The sequence below is a fragment of the Panthera tigris genome, chromosome D1 (assembly GCF_018350195.1).
Source record: "Panthera tigris isolate Pti1 chromosome D1, P.tigris_Pti1_mat1.1, whole genome shotgun sequence".
Classification (NCBI taxonomy): domain Eukaryota; kingdom Metazoa; phylum Chordata; class Mammalia; order Carnivora; family Felidae; genus Panthera; species Panthera tigris.
Window position 1 is genome coordinate 63488688 of NC_056669.1, and position 11573 is coordinate 63500260.

Genomic DNA, 11573 nt, shown 5'->3' on the forward strand with positions numbered 1-11573 from the left:
TAGGTCTTTAAATTCAGCTTCTATATTTGGCATCTTCTCATCAGTAGTTAAAAATGCTTAAATCGGCGTGCCTGGGTGGCTCAGTCAGTTGAGTGTGCAGCTTTGGCTCATGTCATGATCTCTCAGCCCATGAGTTCGAGCCCCACATCGAGCTGACAGCTCAGAGCCTGGAGCCTGCTTCAGATTCTATGTCTCCCTCTCTCTCTGCCCCTCCCCCACTCACATTATGTCTCTCAAAAATAAACATTAAAAAAAAAAGATATACAAATGCTTAAATCACCTCTACCTTAAAAAACTAGAAAAGGAACATAGCAAAACAAAAACCTCTCTGCTCCACTACCCATAGCAATTACAGTTCTCTTTCATCTCCATGCCAGCCACACTTCTAGGAAGTTTTGTCCATACTGGTTCACTGCCCACTGACTCCTCAACAACCTGCAATCTGGTCATAGTCCTCTTACCTTTAATGAAAGAGTGCTAACAAAGTAATCAACTGCTTCTTTTTTGGAACCGAGCATACTTTTCAGCCTTTATCTTCCCTCACTTTCATCTCCGTATGGTGTTTAACTCTATTAATGGCTCCCTTTTTCTTGAGGTACTTACTTCCCTTGGTTTTTATGTCATTACAGTATCCTGATTTTCCTTTCACATCTTTGACAGTAGTTCCTCCTTGGTATCTGACAATCTGTCCATGTGGTGTTGCTCTTCAGGGTTCTTGTCTTCAATTATTATCTCTTCATGGGGGATCTCAAGCCAAAATATCTTCCCCAGGTTCTAGACCTATAAGACATCTCCATATGGATGGCCCATAGGCCATTCAGCCTCAGGGCAGAGAATGGACCAGTTGTCCAGACTCAAAAACCTGCCCTGTCTCCCTGGGCCCATACTCCATAACCCATGAATTACTAAGGCATTCTGCTAGTTGTTATCCAATATATTTATTCACTCCACTTTGACTGCTACAGAATTTTAGCTGGACACACAGCCACCTAACTTTTTATATATTTATTTATGAACAGAAGTGATGTGTGTCACTTCCAGGTCTTGCGTTCAAACAGCTAGGCATCATTCTATTCTGAATCCTTTCCCTCTCCCTGCTGGCTGGAAACAAGGAAAACTGTAGTAACTGCACTGGACTACAAGTGGAAACCAGTGTTGACAATGGAATCCTGGGCCACCCATCTCCCTCCAGATTGTTAGAAATAAACTTCAGTCATATATAAGCTACTGGTTTTGTTTTGTTAGTTTCTTTTGCACCACAGGTTGCCCTGTACCTTAGTGAATATACTCACTAAATCTTTTAGACTCTTCCTTGTACCTATCTGCATACACACATACACACACACACACACACACACACACACACACACACTCTGGTACTATATTTCTATTTCTGGTTACTGTCCTCTCCCTTACATTACTTCAACTGTGCTACTGCCTTGAAAATTTGTAAAATGCAGGCAGAGGAGCTTTCTGAAAAACAAATTTTGATTATTGCACGTAAATGCTTAAACCTTTCAAAGACTCCCCATGAACTTTTAGGTGAAATCTAAACTCTGAAATGACTTATCTTGCCTTTCACGTTCTAATGTTCTTCTTGCACTGCACCCTTTGCACTCCATGTGTCAGTCATGCAATAGCTTTCAGCTTCCCATCTACGGCATATGTTTAGCTCTAGTATTTTCCATATGATATTTCCTATTCATGGAGACCTCTTTATCCAGCTATTTTTCACTCCTTCAGATTCAACTAAAGAGGTTTCTTCCTCTAGAAAGCCACCTCTGACAAGACTGAGAAGACTTGAAAATCTATGTGCTAAATTCAACATACTTACACGTTTATACCATTACAGTAATCCTCTCACAATTGTTTTAGACTGTACCCCTTGCTACTTAGTGTGGTTTGGAGGGAGGCAAGTATTCCATAAAAAGTATTATACTTGCCAGCAACAAATAGTAGTACTGAGTAAGTAGGAAATAGACCTGACCACTTATTTTTTACATCTCATTGTAAAATGATGAAGACGCTTTTAAATGAACACTAAGGATCCCACTATAACATCAGTACTTTTTTCAAGTTTCTGTATTTCTTTTAATAAAAAAATACTTCTATTGTTCACCCTGAACTAGGATTGAATTTGATTAGAGGCCTTTACTGGGCTCTATTTGCTATCATCTTCATAGATGTGAGCTTTGAATTTAGTAATTTACCAGTACTAGTTCTGCTCTATCAATATTCACCAAGTACTTGATATCCAAGTTGTTTTCTCTTGCTCTCATTACTTCATTTTGATGTTGTAATGGCTGAAATTTAAAAGAAAGATCCACAATTGCCATAGACATTATGTGCCACCCTAGCAAGTGAGGAAAATCATAAGAGATTACAGAATTTTCCTTTATATCTTCATTGAGGCAAAATGGTAACATCTCAGCGGGTTTGACTTCTGAACGAAAATGTGTAAGAGGGGGAGCAGAGGGAGGAGAATGTAGGGACAGCCCCATTTGTAGTCTTGAGAGATCACTTCTCTAGGAGAGACACTATAAAGTGGTCTGAACTCCCACCCCTTTGAGGGGATAGATGGATTCCAAACCCGTCCATCATTCCCAGAATTTGTTCTGAGCTCACGTTGGAAGTTCTGACTGAGACCTAATGTGTACTAAGTGTGTCTACAATTCATAGCTTCAGCCTATCAACAAAAACAAGAAATCAAGCCTAAACCTCTGAGGCTTGCCCTGGAAGCACCTCCAGTGTGAGAGGGCAAGGCAGGCTGGGAGGCTCCAAGGGCCAGCCCACTATAGAAACAGTACTGGACTCTATTCCTAAGGCACTCTTAAACGAAAATAGCCTTGAGGTTTTATCCCAGCTGGAAGTCACTGCCCCCGTGGGGCCTTGGTGGGGCAGGGAGACCAGAAGTGTAGACTCATCCGTCCTCTTGCTTGAGCGCGGTGGGATTCTGCCCGCTAGGTCGTTTTTCCTCTGCATCCAAGTCGGCTTTGTGGTCCTGGAAACCACAAGCTTTCCTCCGAAAATTGGGTAACCCTTCTGACTTCTGGGCTTCTCTTCTCTTACACTTGTAATTAGAAGTGTACCATGACCTCTAGTCTGCAGTGCCATGAAAACCGTTGCCATTTGATGTCTGAAGACTTTGTGAGGTTTCCAGCTGGACCTCTCCACTTGGGGTGGACATTTTAGAGCCAGGAATTCCCCTGACTATAGTGTGCACTTAATAGGACCTTTCTTGAAGTGATTGTGAAATTAAAATGATATCAAACTGTTAAGATTTCACAGAATGAGTGTGCTGTGAAAGTTATACTTTATTATATGGTATGCACTATTCTAGAGATAAAAGTTCATTAGGCGGCTTTAAGACTCTTACTTCGATCTCTGTAATTTACAGCTAAGGATACTTAAACTCAGAGAAAACAAATGATTATCTGAATGCCATGGCATCAATAAAAGACCCTAGGTTAAACACAGAGTCCTTCAGATCTTTCAGCCACTGTGCGTTTTTCAAAAAAAAAGTTAAAGTTCTAATTCATTTGGAATTTAATGTTTAGTGGAAGACACCTGTACACTTGACTCATAGTGGTCTGTATTCTAAGTTCTAGAACCTGCGAAGATGAACAAAAACACATTACCATTTGGAGTGGATTGCAAATGGTGTTACCATTTGGAGTGGATTGCATATTTTTTCAGCCATGTGCATAGCCTAGTACAATATTCAGTAGGTATTAAGATTTAATTAATTTGGTAGGCATTTCTAGCAGATCTGCCTGACTTTGATAGTTGGCCTGATGATAGTCTGCATGACTCCCAGTTCACACTGATCCAATGATTATAAATTTGGCATTAGGTAGAAATATATCTTGTTTTCATAGTAACTGATGTGAGCTCAGGCAACCTAGCTCTTAACCACCAGGCTGTACTAATTCCTAAGAGTCCATATTTTGCTCACTCCGCTTGAAACACTTACCCAACTCCCTTCCCCTAACTCCTCCCCAGGGTATTTCAATTTATTCAATCTAAGATTAGAATCACACCCTAACTCCTCCCTAAGGTTGGGCTTGACTAGTCCCATGGCACAATTTGAGCTTTATATTATCCAGATGAAAAAAACCCTACATCTTGAGGAGTAGCTCAAACTCCAACATGAAATCATTTATCTAGACAGAATAATTTCACTCTTCTAAAACACTGTGCTCAACTACAAGTTTTTACAACCAATTCCTCCTGTCTAAACTATTTTGGCCTGCTTTTTACGTATTAAAATGCTATCTGAAGCCCAATTTTGAAACTACTTTCTGACATATTCATCATATTCAAATTATATCCAAAATTTATTTCTCTCACTTCTGTTAACACTGGGTTAACACTTCTCTCTTGTAGACATTACTGCAATACCTCCTTGGAATCCTTGCTTTGGCTCCAGCCCCTCCCTTCAGTCAATTCTTAGAACCTTCAGAATGACCCTGTTAAAATGTAAAGTTAAATCATGTCCTGTAAAACCCTCCAGTGGCTTTTCACACTATCTTTAGCCTTATTTTTTTAATGAGTATGTTTTCCAGATTTACTCTGGTGAGCACACTAAGGGAAAAATGAAAACAATTAAAAAAGGAAATTGGCTTGGGGCGCCTGGGTGGCTCAGTTAGTTAAGCATCAGACTCGGTTTCAGCTCAGGTCATGATCTCACTATGATTTAGAGCCACACATCTGGGCTCTGCGCTGCCAGTGTGAAGCCTGTTTGGGATTCTCTCTCTCTCCTCCCTCTCCCTCTGCCCTCCCCCTCTCATGTGCTCGCGCGTGCTCTCTCTCTGAAAATAAAGAAACATAAAAGGGGGCGCCTGGGTGGCTCAGTCAGTGAAGTGTTGGACTCAGTTTTGGCTTGAGTCGTGATCTCAAAGTTTTGTGGGTTTGAGCCCTGCCTCGGGCTCTGTGTGAGTGACACAGAGCCTGCCTGGGATTCTCTCTCTCTCTGCCCCTTCCCTGCTCGTGGGGTCTCTCTTTCTCAAAATAAATAAAACTTATATAAAATAAAAAAATGCTTCCTACTGTCAAAACTCATTGACTAAATGGTCTTGTGACCTCTGTTCTTACTCATTCTCTTCTTACTCTAACAACATAGCCAATCTCCACACTGTTGTTAAAGTCATCTTTTCAAAATGATAGTGTTGCACCTTTGTTTAAGATTCTGTAATGTTTCTGGGGTGCCTAGGTTTCTCAGTTGAGCATTGGTTTTGGCTTAGGTCATGATCTCATGGTCATGGGATCAAGCCCTGCATTTGGCTCCATGCTGAGTGTGAAGCCTGCTTGGGATTTTCTCTCTCCCTCTCTCTCTGCCCCTCCTCTGTTCACTTTCTCTCGAAATAAATACACATTTTTTTAAAAAAAAAGATTCTTTAGTATCTCTTCATGACCAACAGAAATTTTTTTAGCTTGACACAGGAAGTCCTTCATGATCTGGCCATTCTCTAACCTCTCCTTTCACTTTTACACTTTATACACCAACAGTGTTAGGCTACTTGTAGCTGACTGTCTACATCATGTAATTTAATTATTTTGTTTCTTTGCACAAATTATACTTCTGTGACCTATAGTTTAATCCAATAATTGAATATAGAAAATTATAAAAATTGACAAAAATAATCAAAAACTTCATACATGATGACATTTATGGCAGTTAAATTCATGATATAAAAATGAAAAGTCCAGGGGCACCTAGCTGGTTCAGTTGGTGGAGCACGTGGCTCTTGATCTTGGGGTTGTGGGTTTGAGCCCCACACTGGGTGTAGAGATTACTTAAAAATGGAATCTTTAAAAAAAATTTCCAAATCCCTGATAATATAATTGAGCGTTATGATACAGTAATACAATGGAATATCATGCAACCATTGACATTTTAAATGTTATATGTAAAAATGCCATTTTTTTTTTTTTTTAGTTTTTTTTTTTAACGTTTTTTTATTTTTGGGACAGAGAGAGGCAGAGCATGAACAGGGGAGGGGCAGAGAGAGAGGGAGACACAGAATCTGAAACAGGCTCCAGGCTCTGAGCCATCAGCCCAGAGCCCGACGCGGGGCTCGAACTCACAGACTGCGAGATCATGACCTGAGCTTAAGTCGGATGCCCAACCGACTGAGCCACCCAGGCGCCCTAAAAATGCCATTTTTATTTATGAAGACACCAATAAAAATATTTAAAAAATACAGAAAAGTATGAAGAACATAAAGATAGCCACAATCCATCCTACCCACTATAACATTTTGGTATATATATCCAATTTTTCCCCATGGGAATATGTGTATAAACATAGGTAGATAGAATCTTACCCCATATATAGTTCTATATCTTATACTTTCAGTTAACACCATAAGTATATCATCATTACAAGATTCTTGGAAAATATAAGTTTTACTGGCTGCATAACATTACACATATAGATGCATCATAATTTATTCAACTTTTCCCCTATTTTGGGGGGGAGGGCAATAAAAAATACTGCAATAAATATCTTGAACAATAAATATCTTTGTGTTCTGATGTAATTCAGAATGCTTGGCTCAGACCCACCACTTTCTGGGGAAAACTTTTGGAACATCAGCCCTTCAAGGCCATGTTTTATGCCTTATTATCCATCCCTGGGCATGTCTGAAGGGACCAGAGTGAACATCTGACAACAAAGCTGGCCAATCCAAAGCCTTTCCAGTAGCCTATGGTTTAGCCTGCCACAAAGGCTTGTGTAGAGGTAGTAATGAAAAGTCAGCCAATCATCTTCTCCCACTCAGAAATCTGAATGGGGAGACCCAGAAGGAAGTTTACAAGTTAGTGGTTGGCAATGGAATTAAAAAATACATATTCATGGATGTGGTGGCAATTTTAGACCTGCAAAGAGTAGGTCAGCGCGTAGACAGTAGAGAGGCTACCCAAAAGGAAACACGGTTTTGAAACAGTGGCTTTGTCTAATGGCCACTAATTCTAGAGCAAATTCCCATATGAAAGCTTCTGTCCTTGGATTTTTTTCTGTGAGATTTTAAAACATGTTTGTTCTATAGCTCTATTTTTTGAATTAGATAGATGAAGTGGGTCTCTTCTTTGGAAATAGAAATGCTTTAATAATGTGTAATCTATTTCCAAAAAATATATGCCTAGACATGAAATCACTGAAGGAAAGGATATCAACAATTTTAAGGCTTATGATTAGCCAAATAGCTTTTCCAAAGTCTATCAATTTACCTTCGTCGTAAGTAGTAAGTATCCATCACTCTGTACTCTCACTGAAAATAGCTATTATAATTGTTAATAAAAGTGGCATTTCATTGCTTTAATCTGATGTCCTTTGCCAATCTTTAGTAGGTAGGTATCTATCTTCCTTATTAGTTTATAAAAGTTCTTAACTGTCTTAATCATGAAAAGTATTTTTCCTACTTTCTGATTTCAGTGTTTTTCACCTACAGTTTAAAAAACTTTTGTGGCCAAATTCCTAGGTATATTTTCTAATTCTCAGAAAATACGTATGTGTTGTGCATGTTTTCAACCATAAAAAAAACCCACTTTGGTGCATTTTAAACATTTTATTTTAAAGCAGTACAATCCTCTTTAAAAAGAAACGCTAATCTTGAATATGAATCAGATAAAGATGGGGTTGAATTTGTAGTTCGTTTCTGATAAACCAGCTTTCATGAAACCACATGGAGGTTCGTGGAATCCAGCGTGAAAATTTGTGCTTTAATATATATTAGATTAATATATATACGATGTAGGTCATGAGATGAAAGCCTAATTTTATTTTTCACCAAAAAGTTAAATAATTTTCTCAGTGCCCTTTACTGAATAATCCTTCTCCTATTCATAGATCTTTATAATATATATGTAAAGTATATATGCATATATACTAAATATGTTACATATACATATGTAATCCATATACTTCTCTGTTTCTAAGTGATTTACTGACAGCACTCTGAACATTTTTTTTCAAGTGTACAATAAAATTCTCCATTATTTTAACTTCAATATATTTTAGGGCAATCTCATTAATCTTAAATTATCTTTGCTTTTCTCCAATGTCTGTTTTTCTTAAAAGACTATATTTTTTTTAAATTTCAAATCTCATTGGGATTTTGGTGAAATTTGCAATAAAGCTATAGATTAAGAACATTTCCTCTTAAAAAAATCATAAGACTTCTCTTTTATTTTCTTCATTGTTTTCATTGAATTATTTGTTCTTTTTTAGAAAGAAATTTTAGTGTTACTACAAGCCATATTTTTTCCACCCATTATATTTTCTGATTATAGCAAGAGCTCAGGAAACTATTGGTTTTTGTGTTTTTACTCACTTTATGGATTTAGTTATTTTTATTAATTAAAAAAAAACATATTGTGGGCACTCCCTTATATTTGCCTAATAAACCTTTGCCCATTTTATATCAATAAAATTAACCAGTAAATCAATATTGAACAATCAATAATGGGTACTTACTGATCAATATAATTTTGCTTTAATTTTTTTCTGTCTTTTGCCAATGGGGACTGAATAGTGTTTTTATTTTCTCCTCTGTTTTGAAAGGTATATGTGCTTTAGTTCTGTTAGTTGCAATTCCTAACTTTGTAAAAAATATATATTTTTTACACTCATTTCTCCAGTTGTTAAGAAGATGTAGGGTCCCTGCTATTTAAGATCAGAAATGTAGCACACTTTCTTTTGCTATTCTTACCCCCACAGGGTTGTGGATTTCCAAATAAAAACAGGATGCCTCATTAAATTTGAATTTCATAAGCAAATAATTTCTTAGTGCAAGTCCTGTGCAATATTTGGGATATATTATATTAAAAAATTCATTGTATATCTGAAATCTAAACTGGGTGTTCTGTATTTTATCTGACAACCCAACTCTCCCAATGAGGCATTTATATATAAACTGTTAAAGATTTTCTTGCACAACTATTTAAAATCTTTGACATTTTGTAAACGAATTAACAATTCTGACTTAACTGCATACTTAACTGATTTTAGTACTCATTACCAGTTTTATGTCATAATCTCCACATTCTTGACCTCTCTTTAAGAAATGAACACGTATGATGTTTTCTGTTTTCTTATTTAATTTGTTACCTGCACAATTTGGACAATAAAGACAATTTGGTTGATTTAAAAAATAGGTGATAACAAGTTTTTTTTTTTAATATCACAATTCTGAAGATGTCATTCCAGTCTTTTGACATTTACTGGTAAAGAGTTCTTTATCCATTCTCTCTTTTCACTGGCTTTGTAGATGACCAGAATTTTTCTTTCTGCATGATTGCAATTCTTTTTTCCCTAAGCTGTTTCTAAGCATGCTTTTTATATTGGTTTTGCCTAAAATCTAGTGAGTATATATACTTTTAGCTCAGGTAAAATGTCTTCATTTCTGTGATCAATGATTATGTTCCATGTTCTTTTATCTTTCTTAGAAACACCTTTATTGTGATTGGGATCAGTTTCTTTGTCTTTCAACATCACTCCTCATCAGGGAAATACAAATCAAAACCTCACTGAGATATCACCTCACTCCAGTCAGAGTGGCTAAAATGAGCAAATCAGGAGAGTATAAATGCTGGAGAGGATGTGGAGAAGCAGGAACCCTCTTGCACTGTTGGTGGGAATGCAAACTGGTGCAGCTGCTATGGAAAACAGTGTGCAGGTTCCTCAAAAAATTAAAAATAGATCTACCCTAGCAATAGCACTGCTAGGAATTTACCCAAGGGATACAGGAGTGCTGATGCAGAGGGGCACTTGTACCCCAATGTTTATAGCAGCACTTTCAACAATAGCCAAATTATGGAAAGAGCCTAAATGTCCATCAACTGATGAATGGATAAAGAAGTTGTGGTTTATATATACAATGGAATGCTACTTGGCAATGAGAAAGAATGAAATATAGCCTTTTGTAGCAACGTGGATGGAACTGGAGAGTGTTATGCTAAGTGAAATAAGTCATACAGAGAAAGACAGATACCATATGTTTTCACTCTTGTGTGGATCCTGAGAAACTTAACAGAAGACCATGGGGGAGGGGAAGAGAAAAAAAAAAAGTTAGGGAGGGAGCCAAACCATAAGGAAACAGAATTAACTGAGGGTTGATGAGGGGTGGGAGGGAGGGGAAAGTGGGTGATGGGCATTGAGGAGGGCACCTGTTGGGATGAGCACCGGGTGTTGTATGGAAACCAGTTTGACAATAAATTTCATATTAAAAAAAAACCACCTTTAATTCCTACATTGAATCTCCATTCTTTGCACTTCATATCTGTCTTTTCTCATTATTCCCATCTCACTATCCTTTTTGTATACATTGAAAATCATCTCAAATTTATTCATTATTTAGGGGCATCTGGGTGGCTCAGTCAGTTAAGCGTCCAACTTCTGCTCAGGTCTGATCTCATGGTCCGTGAGTCTAAAACCCATGTCGGGCTCTGTACTGATAGCTCAGAGCCTGCTTTGGATTCTGTGTCTCCCTCTCTCTCTGCCCCTCCCCCACTTGCACTCTGTCAAAAATAAAAATATTAAGAAAAAATTTTAATTTATTCATTATTTGATATTCTGCAGTGCTAATTCAAATTGCTCCTTACTGCCTTTCACTTTGATCCATTTTAAATTTCCCTGTAGTCCTTTGTTTTCTTTTTATTTTAGAGGCTCTTCTCTACTTAGGGATTTCTGCTCTAGTTTTACTGATTACAGGTTTTCTCTCATGCTACTCAGGACACCAATTGTTTTGACAATTTCTCCAGGAGACTGCAATAGCTGATTTTCAGGGCTATCGATTTTTAACTCTTCACAATGGTTTTATTTCTTTGGTACTGCAATTCCTGTTATTTCCCCGAACAGGTCCCCTTAATTTAGTTTCTCTTGGGCAGTGATATCTAAACATGTTTATATTATGAGTAGTTAGGACTTGTGTATTCCTACTGACTACTCCATTTTATAATGGCCAAATTCTCTCGTCTTACATCATTAGCTTATTCAGTTTTGCACATAGCTCTGAGTTCAGTTCTGCTTCCAGCAGCGATTTCTCTATTACCACTTTGTTCTACTGAGATTAAATCAGAGTCTACTGCTTAAATCTCTAATTCTGAACAGATCTGAACAGATCTAGCATTCTGTCCAGCATAGCTGAACAGATCTAGCTAGCATTTTTTATCTAGCATAAAAAAAATTTAAAAAATTTTTTAATGTTTATTTCTGAGACAGAGACAGAGCATGAGTGGGGGAGGGGCAGAGAGAGAGGGAGACACAGAATCAGAAGCAGGCTCCAGGCTCCAAGCTGTCAGCACAGAGCCAGATGTGGGGCTCGAACTCACAGACCACCAGATCATAACCTGAGCCGAAGCTGGACGCTCAACCGACTGAGCCACCCAGGTGCCCCATCTAGCATTCACTTCTATCAGCTTTTATCAACATCTTTCACCCCTTATTTAGACACATTAAATTTTGCATTTCTTGTTACGTGGTGTCTGAACCTATGAATAAATGTGGAAACCTGGGGAGAGGGATACCTGGGAAGGGGGACGTGTGAGAGTGCACCTCAAATGCAGCACAGCAC